We start from the raw sequence: 16,149 nt of genomic DNA, 5'->3' as shown, positions 1-16,149 counted from the left end.
TTAAGTATGGTACTACAAAATTGTTCCTATCCGATAATGTCAAACTTGTAAAGGAAATTATATACATGCATCCTGATACATGTGATCATTGTGATTCTTGTAGAGAGACTGGAGGATCATTTCTTTTTTGAGGATGCTGTAATTTGGATTCCCACACTGAATATGGAATTATACCTGACCATGCAAATAATCCCTTCTGAGACACTGAGAGTGAGTTGGGTGAGTTTTAAAAATTGGGTGTCAGCATTCCTCATGTTTCCAGAAGTAATCAGACTTTAAAATAGTTATTTTTAGGACAGGAAAGACACAAAAACCTAACATTAAGTGCAAACTGAGAGTTGACTAACGACATGGAAAACAAGAAGAAACGAGAATTAATGAAAGGCCTATATTGTGGAACGTATATCCATTCTCAGTTCTCTGGAAAGGAGAAGGGTGTTTTTATTCCTCAGGATGATCAGGAGATCCAGTCTCAGATGATCACATGAAAAATTTTCTCCTCTGGGTTTTACCTTGTTCATTTTATTTGACATTTTTACACTGAACTGAATTACAGATTAGTAGCCCTTAGCAATGGGCTGCAAAGATGAGATTTTAGTGTGATAGGGTAACTCAAGCTGGGGAATGGGGGTGGGGGTGGGAGAAAGAAAATGTGTGAAAATTGAAATGACAAGGTCAAGTTGATAACTTGATTGTGGAAGTTGTCAAGGTAAATTGCAATATAATTAGATATGGGCCAGATTGGACACATAAAATATGTATTTAGGTATCATATTTATATGCCGCCCATCTCAGAAAACATGCCTGCATAGAGTACAGTAAAACCACAATAAACAGTAAAAACCAATGTGAACCTTGAATGATTATTAAAAAACAGATCAACTAAACTAAGGTTGCACATCTATACGCATTACATTTTGGCATACCAATACCTGAGAGTGTGTCCACACAACACAACAGCATTTATTTCTGAGTAAGTATACACAGAATTCCATTATTATTAATTTAATTCTGCCTTAATGTTAAGAGGCATGCCCCTCATTGTTGATTTGCACACTGTTTATTTTTATTTCTATGAACCTCTGATATTGTGAGAGTTCTTTTTTGTTTGTGTCAGAGATGGACTTTGAGAAATAGCTTGTAGACTATTTGTTCCACAGGAAGCCAACCAATTTTTGGAAACAGTGCATGAGAAAATATATAGCCATATACTTTTTATTAGAGATATTGAGACATTTATCTATATAGCTATTATGATAGAGTCATAGAATGTAAGGGTTGCAAAGGACTCTGGAGAGCATCTAGTTCAACTTCTTGTCCAGTGCAGGAATCCATTACTACATATCTTTAGATGATTGACTGGTTGATGTGGCAAACGTTTACATCTAAGTCTGAAAAATGAAGGTTAACCCATTCATGGTTGTGAAATAATAAAAGAAAAGAGCGCTATTTCTTTGCTGCAAAAAATGCATTTATGCACATAATAATCTCATGAGTCAGGATATTAAAAAAAAACCCCTGTACTTTACTTAAATAAACATGGAGCAGTTCAACTGAAAGTAACAGAAATCACATATTTTTCCCTTTGTGTGTTCAACCAGATATCAGCAAATATTAGTAATGGTTTATAACATCCAGTAGATGCAAAGTTTACTAAGAAATGAAAGGAAAACACAAGACTTACAGTGACATGTATTCATTCAGCTTCCATCTGGTGAGATTTTATCTCATCTCGTATTGGCCATTTTGCTCTTCCTCCTTTCCTTTTTCTGAGGCCTTATTGCCTTCTTGTCTATTGTTTTTATACCCTTTTGGTATATTGAGAGCACCTAAAGTCATCTAGAATCAAGCAGCATCCAAGAATGGAATGGAATGGAGTAGAATGGCATATCAGAATGAAATTTATCACACAACTGATTTCATACTCGCTTATTAGGAAAGAAAGTACTGAAAGCATTATTTGTATGTTGTAATGTTTAGGAACGAGAAAATATTACCATATTCAAATTACATCATCTTTGTTGGACTTCTCATAGAAAAACAATTTAATAATAATAATAATAATAATAATAATAATAATAATAATAATAATAATAATAATAATAATAATAATAATAAGAAGAAGAAGAAGAAGAAGAAGAAGAAGAAGAAGAAGAAGAAGAAGAAGAAGAAGAAGAAGAAGAAGAAGAAGAAGAAGATGGAAGGGACCTTGGAGGTCATCTAGTCCAACCCCCTGCTCAGGCAGGAAACCCTATACCATTTCAGACAAATGGCTGGCCAGTCTCTTCTTAAAAACGTCCAGTGTTGGAGCTTTCACCGCTTCTGGAGGCAGGTTGTTCCACTGGTTAATTGTTCTAACTGTCAGGAAGTTTCTCCTTAGTTCTAGGTTACTTCTCTCCTTGACTAGTTTCCATCCAGTCAATTAAAATTTTGGCAATTTTAATTTTATATTGCCTAATATAAAGAGGAAACCCAAAGCAGATAGGGATAAAGATAGTGTCCGGAACTGATTTGCTTCTCTGATGGATCTTAATCTCGATGGCACATTACTGATTTATAACCCTGTACACCAACATAGTGAATTTATTTTCTGCTTAAAGCCTACTGAAAATGCTGAGGTTAGTTTCCACTGTCATCGTTTCATTAGTTTTAACTGGTATCCACCTTTATTTTTTTTGGACTGAAGAAAGAATCCCTAATATTTCTTGCCATCTTTGCGAACGATTAGTGATCGCAGGGAAATAAATAATACAAATAGAAAAGTTTATTGCACCGAAATATTGATCAGACAATGGTATGTGGGTGTGTTGTTTGAAAAGCTGTGTACTGTACTTTGGTCAGAACATAGTAAAACTGCCACTGTCCTCCTCCTCTCCCAGTGAAAGCCTTCAGCATTCGCTACGCTGCCATTATGCAAAGCATATCAGCCAAGTAACATCTGATGTTTTTATGACACTAATGTGCATTTAAAAGTAGTATTAGTTATTCAAAAATGTAAAATGATGACACAAATTATTTACAGAGTTAGAGCAAAATGCTACGTACAGTGACATGATAATTGTATTGTTCTGTCATTTCGTTGGCATAAAAGCCTTTACTTATTTGCAAATTATTTTTATTAAACGTGAGGGGTGCAAAATATCTCCACAAAAACAGCAGTCACCACAACAGCACCCTTTACCAAATGGAAATAAATAGATACCCTTTCAATCTTCGATAAATGATGTTCCCCTAAAACCAGCCTCTGAAGAGCAACTGGTTTTCTTTAAGCATCTCTCATGTGGAATGGAATTTCTAAGCTGAGGTCAACTTTCTCATCTTGGCCGTTTCATCAAAATAAAAGCCGGAAGTGGACCTTGGGAGCAAACTCTAGAGCCCAGTAGCCCAGGATCAGAGACTCTGTGGGTGGCCCATTCCTCAAAGTCAGGTCTCACGTTGCTGGAACAGCATCCTTCTTTTTCTGTTTTTAAAATGATTTTGTATTTCTGAGGTGGCCTGGCAGGCACAAATAAGACTGCAGATCTCATTTTTCTATCTTTTTAACAGAATAGCAGATTTGAAAAGGACCTTAGAGGTCTTTCTGTCCTGCTCAGGCAGGGAACCCTATAGTACCATTTCAGTTTAATGAAAAGAAGGGCGAGGGGTGACATGATAGTGTTCCAATATCTCAGGGGTTGCCACACAGAAAAGAGAGTCAAGCTATTCTCCAAAGCGCCTTTAAAATTTTCTGAGTTAATGTACAAATCTCGTCCCAATATGTCTTAGCTTTCTTACATGTCCACCAAAGATTATATAATTTTCCACTCTTACTTTTCTTTGTGGCAACCCATCAGGCACATAGAACCCATGTGTGCAGAGGACAAAATCATGCATATGACTATTACAAATCGGCTCCACCTTCCTATGATTGTTAAATCCATAATAACATGTGAAATTATGAAGCAGAATTGAGATACCTAGAGAATCTATGTACCATGTAATCAAGTTTTCACTTTTTTGTATTGATTTAATGGTTGTGAATGATGGTTCACCTAAAGTTAAAGTTGAGTATCTTCCCTTACATCAAGTAGCATTTAGCAAGAGGATCAAGGATGTTGTGTATTCACACATTAACGTTATGTTACCAAGTTCATGTTATGAGGTAAAACTTCAGCAGCTTTTGACAGCTGTCAAAAGCTGCCGGAACGCTACTGTGCAAGCACAACCGCTTGACAGCTCTCGGCTGTCAAGAACCACCGGTTACTGCGCAGTCGCGAGCTAGCTTGACTGTCAAAGCGCTCCTTCGCCGATTGGCCCACTTGAGCAAGCGGGAAACTGGCACAACCCTGATTGGTCGCCGACCGACCAGCTGGAGTATAAATAGAAGCGCTGTAAGTCTGTTCTTTGCCCAGTTCTACAATAAAAGGTTTTTGTTAGCCAGCTGTTTCGCCTGCTTTTTCAAGCTATAGAGCAAAGGAATCCATGATCTAACCAACTTAACATTAAATGAAATGCTATAGTAAATGTATCCAGATTTCTGTAATTTAGGCTTCTTTTTCCATTTCATAAATCTGGCTAATAAGATTTTGTGAGGATTTACCTTTCTTGATGGTATAACAGAATAACAGAGTTGGAAGATACCTTGGAGGTCTTCTAGCCCCATCTCCTACTCAAGCAAGAGATCCTATAACATCTCAGACAAATTGTTGTCCAATCTCTTATTAAAAATCTTCAGTGATGGAGCACCCACAACTTCTGGAGGCAAGCCGTTCCATGGGTTAATTGTTTTCACTGTTCTCACTTGGCAGTAAGAAACTGTCAAGGGCTTGACACTAGATTTCCCAATCTGATGATTTTGATAAAGGTTGGGAGTACAAACTCCCCAATTTTCAGCTTGTATGATCAAGTTCTAGTATTCAACACATATGAAAGGCTGCAGATTGCAGGAAGAGCTACACACACCTTTCCTTTCAGAAATATGGGTGAAAAAAATTGAGTCCCAATCCAGTTTAGAATTTGAAACTGGAAAAAAACACATGAAATGTCAATAAAGTTTATATTTAGAATGAAATTCACCATATATAAAAGACAAAAAGAGTGGAGCATAGATGGATTTTTAATCTCATCATAGTTGATTCTTCTGCCTTCCTCAGTACTTCACCTTGACTTTCAGACTAATTTTCTGAGATGAAACTTGTCTATAAACAAGCCACCCTTCTTTTAGTATGCTGTCTCATGTTTGTCTGAAGGACATTGTCTGCCTCTCACTTCAGGTTGATGCTCGCTCAATATCATTTCCTCTAAGATTAAGCATAATCAGTTCAAAGTTTGGAGGTGAGGGTTAATTCCATCTGTCTGTCTGTTTTCTACATGCACAGGTTGCATAAGTATCAATCATGGCATGATTACAGAATAACAGAAAAAAACAGATTTGGAAGGGACCTTGGAGATCTTCTAGTCCAACCTTCTGCTCAGGTAGGAAAGCCTATACTATTTCAGACAAATGATTGTCCATTCTTAAAAACTTCCAGTCTTGGAGCACCCACAACATCTGGAGGCAAGTTGTTTCACTGATTAATTGTTCTAACTGTCAGGAAATTTCTCCTTAGTTCTTGGTTGGTTCTCTAGAACAGTCAGACAAGTGACTGTCTAGCCTCTTTTTAAAAATCTCCAGTGATGGAGCACCTGCGATTTCTGGGGGCAAGCTATTCTACTGGTTAATTGTTCTCACTGTCAGGAAATTTCTCCTTAGTTCTAGGTTGCTTCTCTCATTGACTAGTTTCCATCCGTTGCTTCTTGTCCTGCTTTCAGGTGCTTTGGAGAATAGCTTGACTCGCTCTTCTTTGTGGCAACCCCTGAGATATTGGAACACTGCTATCATGTCACCTCTCATCCTTTTCTTTATTAAACTAGACATACCCAATTCCAGCAACCGTTCTTTATATGTTTTAGCCTTCATTGGAAGAGAAGATATGGTCCAGTTGACCAGGATGAAATGGAAATCAGTGATTTTTACCCAGATTTTTTTTCCTAGAATGAAATATCCAATTCTAGAAGCTGCTTAAAAATCAGTAAATTCCCCAGAACTGATACAGTTGGTAGTCTACCAGAGATGAAACAATCCAAACATATATATTATATTTATATTTATTAAATTTTTATACCACCCTTCTCCCGAAGGACTTAGGGCGGTGTACAGGGCAATAAACATTAAAAAACAAAGTACAAAAGTTAAAAACAATTAAATGATTTATGCCCGATATATACAATAGTTAAAACCATATTAAAACCCAACCCCATCAGACCAGGCTGGCTTGCTCAAATAAATAGGTTTTTAGATCCCGCCGGAAGGAGCGAAGGTCGGGGGCAATCCGGAGCTCAACCGGCAAGCGGTTCCACAGGTCTGGCGCACCCACAGAGAACGCCCTCCCCTGGGGGCCACCAGTCGACATTCTCTGATCGGAGGCACCCTAAGGAGGCCCTCTCTGTGGGAGCGCACTGGACGGAGGGAAGTTGACGCTGGCCGCAGGTGCTGCCATAGGTAATCCGGACCCATGCCATGTAGGGCTTTGTAGGTCATTACCAGCACCTTGAATCTCACCCGGAGGGCAACCGGCAGCCAATGCAGCTCGCGGAGCAAAGGTGTAACATGGGAGTATCGGGAGACTCCCAACACAACTCGCACGGCTGCATTCTGCACCAGTTGAAGCCTCCGAGTGGTCTTCAAGGGCAGCCCCATGTAGAGAGCATTACAGTAGTCCAAACGAGAGGTCACGAGTGTATGAGTGACTGTACGCAAGGCATCCCGGTTCAGATAGGGCTGCAACTGGCGCACCAGGCGAACCTGGGCGAAGGCCCCCCTAGTCACAGCTCCTATATGATCTTCTAAAGAGAGCTGTGAATGTAGGAGGACCCCCAAGTTGCGCGTTCTATCTACGGGGGGCAATAACTCACCCCCCATAGCAAGAGATGGAGTAATCTGAATTTCCCGGGATGCCGGCACAAACAGCCACTCAGTCTTGTCAGGGTTGAGCCGAAGCCTGTTCCTCCCCATCCAGACCCGGATGTGTTATCTACAACACACAATGTAAGAAGTGCAACAACCACTATGTAGGACAAACAGGCAGAAGACTGGCAGAATGCATCCATGAATACCAACTGACAGTCAAAAGGCATGACAAAAATTCTTTAATTTTTGTGACAGTCTTAGACCAGGCCACATCCAAAAATGTCAGGGAATTTCTAGAAGCCTGGAACTCTGACAGATCAGCCATCAATGAACATATAGCCATTAACAACATCTATAGACTATGCAAAAGAGACAATCAACCAGCCCAAAAGAGAAAAAGACTCCAGCACCTCTCCACCAGTAGTCAGTACTCAGATCAGCACAGACTAACTCCAAGGTCAACGTCAGACCAACAATCAAGTAAGCAATACCCCAATCAAGAAACTTCCAAAGAGCCATTAGTAAACAACCCAACCAAAGAATCCCTAAGACCGCCCCCACCCACCCAGACAGGCAAGACACTGGAATATAAACAGACAGCAAACAGCACTCCTTACTAGTACTGATGAGGTTACCTAGTTAGGGTAATGAAATGTCTGCAAGAAAACAAGCAAGCTCAGAGAGCACCAAGGACCACACCGTAACCATTGTCCACTGAGTTCTAATTAGACAACTGTAATGTTTTAAAGATGGGGTCATCTTTGAAGACTGCTTAGAAAATACAATCAGTCCAAAATATAGTTTCAAGACTGCTTATTGAACCAGGCATTATGATAACACTGCCGGTGTGTATTTTACCAAATATATTAATGCTGTTCAGAATACTGACTTTGACCTATAAAACCCTTCACAGCTTGGGATGAAGTATCTCAAGGACTCCTTGTCTCCAGATGTGTTTGCCTGTGCACTAAGTTTTTCAACAGAGCCCCTTCTTTGGTGCATCCATCATCTGAGACACAACAGGAGCACCACAACAGTGGGAGCTTGCCTAGAGCCTACCCTTATGTCATTTTGATGTTAGGCAGAGAACTTGTTATTTTCTCAGTCTCCCCACAGCTTGAGGTCTGTTTGTAATTCAGCTAGCTGCTTTTATACGGCTCTTTTGTATTGTGATATTTTAATGTTTTATTATATTGGCATTGATTTAATTTCTTTCAATGCAATTTTAACTTTTGTACTCTCCCTTTGAAAGCTGTCTAAGGTCAGGGTATTAATTCATTAAGAAACTAAATAAATAGTCATCACCTTGAGGAGTTAAAGGAAGCCACCCAAGCAGCTTATCATGGGGACAGTGATGACTTATATTCATGAAGATGGCCAGTTTGTCATGTGCAAAGTAAATATTCTGTATTTCTTCAAGGATTGAAAAAGAAACACCGACAGTCCTTCAGACAGTTCTGCAAGTATGTCTGCTACAGATTTATGATTTCATCCACCCACACAATTCTGCTAGCTATCTAGGTACCTTTCTGGTTGCCAGGGATAAGATAGAGAGGAATATAGTCTTTTAATTGCTAATTCAAATGCTTGCTTTTTCCTTTCTTTTGGATTCCAATTCATGAAAGTGATAAATTTGTTAAGCCTGTCCCTGTGATTTGCTAACTTTATTAGGATACACTGCAGTCTGTTAAGTCCCAATTAGAATCCACTTGAACACGGATGGTTGTATTCAAATCAAGTATACAATTACACTGCATGCCTTATTTTGGAAAGTATTTAGATATGTATGTTCACGCATACCCCTCCCTCCTCATTTTTACGGGCATCTTTTTGGATTATCCAAAGGCAGTGATTATGTTACCATTGCCCATGTAAACTGCCTGGCTATTTCTCTCTCCCCGCCACCCAGATAGATAGATAGATAGATAGATAGATAGATAGATAGATAGATAGATAGATAGATAGATAGATAGATAGATAGATAGATAGATAGATAGATAGATAGATAGACAGACAGACAGACAACATAAATAATCCAAAAAGCTCCAGAACTACTTCATATCAAATTTATTTTCTTAAAAGACAAAACAAACTCCCTCTCTTTTACTTATACAGCAAAATGGAATGCCCTCTCCTTGAAAGTGAAACGATAACATTGTATAATAATTCATTTAGGTTTGTGTCATTTTATTCAGTGTGATTTGGTAATGCATACATGCGCGCACGCTCCAAACCATTACATCGAGAGAAAGTCAAACTAGAGATTATATTCAGCTGAAGCAAACGGCATTCACCTTTTATAGTCTCCCTGTTTCATAATGAAGATACTTCATTGAAACAATGATACATACTTCACCAGCTCCCTGGAGAGCTGTGAATCGTGTTTGGAGAGATTCATGAATATCTGCATTAGCACAATCCAACTGGAACTTGCTCTTTAAAATGAATCACAGGAGAGGCCGATCAGGTTTTGCTTATGTATATAATCAGGAGGTTATTATATTATTTCTGTCCCCTCAAAGGGAAAGGAAGATGCAGAGGTATTTATCATAGTGGTCAGAAAGAAAGAAAAAAAAAAGGAAAGGAAAGGAAGAAAGAAAGAAAGAAAGAAAGAAAGAAAGAAAGAAAGAAAGAAAGAAAGAAAGAAAGAGGGAGGGAGGGAGGGAAGGAAGGAAGGAAGGAAGGAAGGAAGGAAGGAAGGAAGGAAGAGGGGAGGGAGGGAGGGAAGATGATAGGATCTACAGTATTTCTTTAGATAAAACTGCAGGGAGGGTTTTTTCCTTTCTTTTTAATAGTGCGTTTGCATTAATTTAGCCAGAACTACATATAAAGGTGATGCAAGTTCAAAAGCCTGGCAAAAAGATGAGACAAATGTATTTGACAAACAACAATGGCAAAGACACAAGCATAGGCATTGTGTCCTAAAGGTGAATGTAAAACACCTGGCAGTTCTAATAGCTGATGTTTATTTAAAGAACCAAGGATTGCCTAAATAAGACTTTGGCCCCAGAGCTGATGCCCATAATTCCAAGCAAACCCCCAAAATACTACAGAGCTTGACCATGACAAAGAAGCAGACTGATGGTGTATCTTCAAGTTTTGTGTCCACTTCAGTGGCTTGAAAAATTAGAAGCACCTTGGGTTCTCTGGAAAATGTTTTCTGAAGTTCTACTGCATCAGTGGAATGTGTCAGTCCAATTGCAATTATTCACCTGACATAGGGTATTATAGGTACTCCACTGAAACCTAAAATGTAAGAGTTGGACAAGTTGTTGAAGTTCATCAAGTCTTAATCCCTGCCCTGTGCAGGAATCGGAGCATGTGTTTCCTTGAGCTCCATGGGACTGTCTGCCATGTAGAGAGAAATGGGATCTCATTTTGCATAGGAACATTGCTCAGAATATCATGGATCCACGCTATCTGAACTTAAGTCTGTATCCAGCCTAAGGTTTCCCACACACTGGTTATCGTATGCCCAGAATCTGGGTTATAGCTATTGTACCTGCCACTGTGTAAGCAATCCCTTTATCAATAGATAATCCCACATACACTAATTTCTACGACTGCCATGATCCTGAAGAGGTGTCCTTTGGAATGAGGAAGTGGTGCGAGGATGGTTGTGTATACACCATCTAAGAAGATCAGCAAAAAAACCCCATTCTTTTAAAATCATTTTTTTAGGGGTGAATGTGGTGATCCCAATGCTAGGAAGTAAATAGGCAAAGATGTTTGGTGTCAAAGCCAGTTTTAAAATATTCAAAAGCCTTGATTTGATAGCTTTGTCCAGAAAGAAAGGTGAGAAAAATGTGAGTTTTGTCATCAACATAAGGATCTTTCTAGGGCCATAGTGGTGCAGTGGTTAGAATGCAGTATTGCAGGCTAATTCCATTCACTACCAGCAGTTCAGTCCTGAACAACTCAAGGTTGACTCAGCCGTTCATTGCTAAAATGATTTTGGGGGGCAATATGTAAACCTCTTAGAGAGAGAGGTAAAGCACTGTGAAGCGATATATAAGTCCAAGTGCAATTGCTATTGCTATCTTGTGGCATCTTAATAGATTTCTATGTGCATTATGATAACTTTTGGGAACTAGAGGTCACTTTACCAAGTTGAATGGAAAGTCATTCTGTATTGGCAGATGCCAATCTACATGGTGGGGAGAATTGGGAAAACAGATAGTAGGTAATGACACACAAAAATTATAAGTTATGGTGGAATAACTATACTGACCACTGACAGTTGATAAGGCCAAATTAGACCATATCCAAATTATGTGATACTGCTCTATTTTCTGGTTTTATTTAACAAACTATATTCTGAACTGCATCACAAAGCATGGGCAATACACTTTTTAATTAAAAAATAAAGCCATTTCCCCTATATAGTTTTCTTTTTTGTTTTGAACCCACTGGAAAAAGAGATTGTTAGATTTCCTCTTCTGGCACTTAAGTGGTTCCAGTCCTGATTAGATTATTGTGTAGGTACAGTTTTAACATCAAAGCGGCAAGACACAGAGAATTTATATTAGTTTAACCTAGTAGAATACAGCCCAAAATATCTGTTGCTAAGTGAGATATTTAAGTGAGTTTTGCCCCATTTTATGGCCTTTCTTGCCATAGTTGTTAAGTGAATCACTGCAGTTTTTATGTTAGTAACATGGTTGTTAAATGAATCTGGCTTCCCATCGACTTTGTAAGAAGGTCACAAAATGTTAATCACATGACCCCAGGACACTATAAGTGTCATAAATATGAACAAGTTGCCAAGTATCTGAATTTTGATCATGATCGTGGGGATGTTGCAACAGTCATAAGCATGAAAAATGGTCACTTAAGTCAGTGTTTCCCAACCTTGGCCACTTGAAGATGTGTGGACTTCAACTCCCAGAATTCCCCACTCAGCATAGCTGACTAGGGTATTCTGGGAGTACCACACATCTTCAAGTGACCAAGGTTGGGAAACACTGACTTAAGTCACCTTTTTCAATGCCGTTGTAACTTCAAACAGTCCCTAAATGAATTTCTTAACTTTCCTAATAATTAAAGTCATTACAGGACTAGCTGTAATGAAAAGAATTTCTACCTCAAAAATACAGCTTCCGTACTAGAAATATATTACCTTAGTTTGTTCTCAGAATTTCATAATATGGTTTGTTCAGTCTTCCCTTTTCAACAAAGAAATCCTTCCTGTTAACTTTTCCAGGCATTGGGAAAAAAGTTCATGCCACATGATGGACTTTTAAAAGATAGCTAAAATATAGTGGTATAGCACAATTATAGCTTTTATTATAGAAAGAGTTACATAATTATGTGGAAAATTGAGCCTCAGATTGCACAATGAAACGTGCTAATTTGGCAGTATTAAAAAAAATTGCTTAAAAATGCTAGAAATGGATAAATATTACTTTTAAATTGATATGGATTTTAAGACATCTACAGTATGTCGAATTTTTACACGAGAATCTGAGAGGCAGCATTGAGTTCTACTGGGAGAAAAATGTTTTAGCCACCTTCCCATTTGCGTATGTGTTTTCACATGGTATTCACTGCTTGCTTGCAGCTATTTCTCTGAGTAGTTGTTCCTCATTAAATGCAGTCACTCCACATAAACATACACACAATTCATTTTCAGAATCTAACATGGAATTATATTGTCACAGAACCAGCTGAGCCAATTTGTTTCTGATGACATCACAAAGCCAAATTGAAGAAAACAGTTTTTCTGTGAACAGACTTCCTAATAATGCCAGTACTACCGGTATGTAGCCCGTTATTAATGATATTGCAAAGACAAATCAGAGCAGAGATGATAATTTTTAATCTCATTTTAAATGGATTTTTTTGCTTCGTTTCATAGCCTTTCTTCAAGTCAGTGATGACAAAGACAAAATGTGGTTTCATGGGAATTAATATATTGAGAATTGTGAAACGGGGCCCTATTTCATTTCAATCCTATAATTTACCCAGCTTCATTATTTATCTGTTGGTTGACTTTGTCACAATAAGACACTTCCTTATTCCCGCTGCTAGCACAACATATTCACAGTATAACCAAAAAAGAGAACACATTTCAGCATGAATTAGAATAACTGCTTTGTTTCTTTTCACTTTCAGTGATATGCTACGTCCCACATGAACACAGCAGTTACTGCCAGATGTCACAAAGTAACTGGCATAAGTGGACATGCTGTCCCTTGGACCTCACCCCCATAAAACTGAGGAATACAGCTAAAATGTTGCTGGTTTTGATTTAGGAGGAGGAGGAGGAGAATTCACCATAAAGTAAAGGTGAAAATTGTTTATGCTTTGCAGCATATGTATCAAATAAGAGGGAATAATTGACTAAACTGGACAAGGCACCTACCAATATTAGATTCAACACATCATAAAGAACATTATGGCATTATATTAATGAAATATACCTTGCACAATTTCCTCAATTCAACACTATGGCATACTTGAAAGTGGGAAGGGAACAGGAAGCATTGAAGGTCATGAGGGGTAAATTCCAATTTCTGAGACATAATTTTTATGGGATGATTCTTTGTATGTGATAAGCATTATTTTATCTAAGGAGAAAGTGCTTGGAATGAGGAATTGGAATAGACAGCTAACAGCAGGGCTTTTCAACCAGTGGTACGGGTACCACCTGTGGTACATTGGCACCTGGCAGGTGGTATGCGACCATCCTAGAAAAGTGGTAGTGGGGGAGGGGAATGAGCTGAATCAGTGGCAGCACTGCACAAGTCTGAGCGAGAGATGGCTGGAGCTGCAGGGCTGTCAGGGCTCAGCGGAAGCGCCAGGATCAGCGCCAGGCTCCAGCTGGAGCTCGGCACTGATCCTGGCGCTTTTGCTGAGCCCAGAAGAAGCGCCGATCAGCTGTAATGTTGCAGCATCTCCAGGGTCTTGTGATTTACATTCAGATGCTTGACAAATGATTCATATTTATGATGGTCACAGTGTCCCAGCATCATGTGAAGTGACCAAAACCTGCTGCAACCACCCAGCAGAGGAGGGGGGGAAATAAAAACCAACCCCCCCACCCCACCCCCACTGCCAATCCTCGATAGAAATGCTCACAACAATGAAAACCTCGGACAGGAGGAAGAGCGCCGCCCGGGGGGGCAGGCAGGTGTCTTGCTCGGCTGTGGCTTGGGGGGCACTTTTTTCAGTGCCATTGTAATTTCAAACAGTCACTAAGCGAACTGTTGTAAGTTGAGGACTACCTGTACTTCATCACTTTTTTCCTTTTTTTTTTTTTTGGTCATCAAGTTTTTGACACCTTGCTAGGCAACTGGTGGTACTTGGATGTTGCCATATCCTAAAAGTGGTACAATGGGTGAAAAGGTTGAAAAGCCCTGGCTAACAGCAAGCCTTTGATATACTTTGCCAAAAATGTATTGTTCTCATAGAAAAGTCATTCATTTGTTTGCTTGTTAATGGACTATATGTCCATTCCAGAAATCTCTGGAAAATTTCCTTACAGTGAATAGAAACCATGCTACATCTTTTAAGAGGTTTCTTATGAAAGCTACAGGAAATCAAGGGAAAAATATGCCTATCACATAAACATGAAGAAGAAAGTGACTAGTCTAAGGTCATCCAACCTTTGTGCCCAAGATGGATTCCTGGTTTCTAGCTTGACCAGTACAGCAAACAGGCTCTCTTTTGTTAAACCTGGCCTACAGAGTATAAAAACTCGTCTACAGAATATTAAAAAATCAAACAAAGGGCCAAGAAGAAGCAAACAGCCCCAGAGCATTCCTCCCTTATCATATACTCAGCAATCAACACTCAGACAAGGGAGAACCAATATAATAGATATGAACAAGCTAAGATTAATTAACATTACCAAACTGGTCAATTAGAAATAGTCAACAATCTAGGTAGGACCAGTTGCTATACTTAAAAAGTCAGCAAACTCCATTCCTTTAGTCAAAGCAGAGCAAGTTTGGTAATGAAATACTTGCAAGAAAAACACCAAGATTCCAAATTACTTTGGATTTCATATGGAACTTCTTCTTCAAGTGATTCTTTCAGAAGCTTTCGTAGTCTTCTAAATGTTGCAAAGAAGAACTCGGAAGGAAATAATTTGTGCTTAAATATCTTCTTCCACATTAAAAAAAAACCTGACTAAAAGGAGGTTAAAAAAAGAGGCAGAAGGTCTGCCGTGGACTTTTAAGGAGAGGCGAGATGCAGCAATTAAAATAAATATAGTACAGCTATAGATGGAATCATCATTAGAACACTGAGCTAAAGGCATCAAGAGTAAACCTGTAATTTTCTTCTTTTTCCCCCAGTAATAAAAGTCAGAACAGAGTTCAGTTCACTCATTTTACATAACTTCTTTTCCTTCTTGCTTGGCAAGTGATATGGACCATTCATATTCCTCCTGTAATGAGAACTTTTACTTCTTCCACGTTTCAGTGAATCTCTTCAAAAGGACTTTCGGTGCCATTCCCTGAAATGTGACAGATGTGAGGCTATTGAAAATGAAGAAATTCAGCAGAAGTCTTCAATACTATTTGAAAGAATTCCTTGCAAAAGAGCACAAGTAAGAACAAGGAGAATGGTAGGTAATCTAATGGATGTTGATGTCTCTTGTAATTTCATTACAGTGAATTTTCTGCTAGTAATTTCAGAATTATCGAGCTTCTGGTGTGTTTCTCTTTTTTAAATACTCATCAGTGTTGAATGACACATTGTTTTTCTGTCATTCGTACTGTGCATCTTGAAACAAATCAATTTGAAAGTGAACTCTATAATCTGTGATGTCACAATGAAAGCAAGACAGAATTGGTTAAAGATATACCTTAATTATTAATTTGTTCTGGGTTATGTAGTTTTTATTTTATACTGCTTAATGTTTTAGATTTCTACTATCTGGGTAACAAATCTAATAATATATTAATAGAGAAGTGAATGCTATATTGCTAGGTGATTTATATTGTTATTTTTGTGATTATTAGTTGCCAGCTTATTTGCTACATTCTATTTTTGTTTTTAAATGTTGGTAATTACTGATACTGAAAATAAATTCCAATAATTTCAAATATGTTTCCAAATAATAGATTTCAGACAAATTAAATTAAAGAAACTACAGTATAAAAATGCTCACATTCTATAATAAATTGGGAACAAGTGTAATCTATCTCAGGGGTGTCAAACTCAATTTCATTGAGGGCCGCATCAGCATTGCAGTTGCCCTCAAGGGGCCAGGT

Source organism: Vipera berus (genome assembly GCF_964194415.1).
Source record: "Vipera berus genome assembly, chromosome: 1".
Classification (NCBI taxonomy): Eukaryota; Metazoa; Chordata; class Lepidosauria; order Squamata; family Viperidae; genus Vipera; species Vipera berus.
This window is presented reverse-complemented; position numbering follows the sequence as displayed.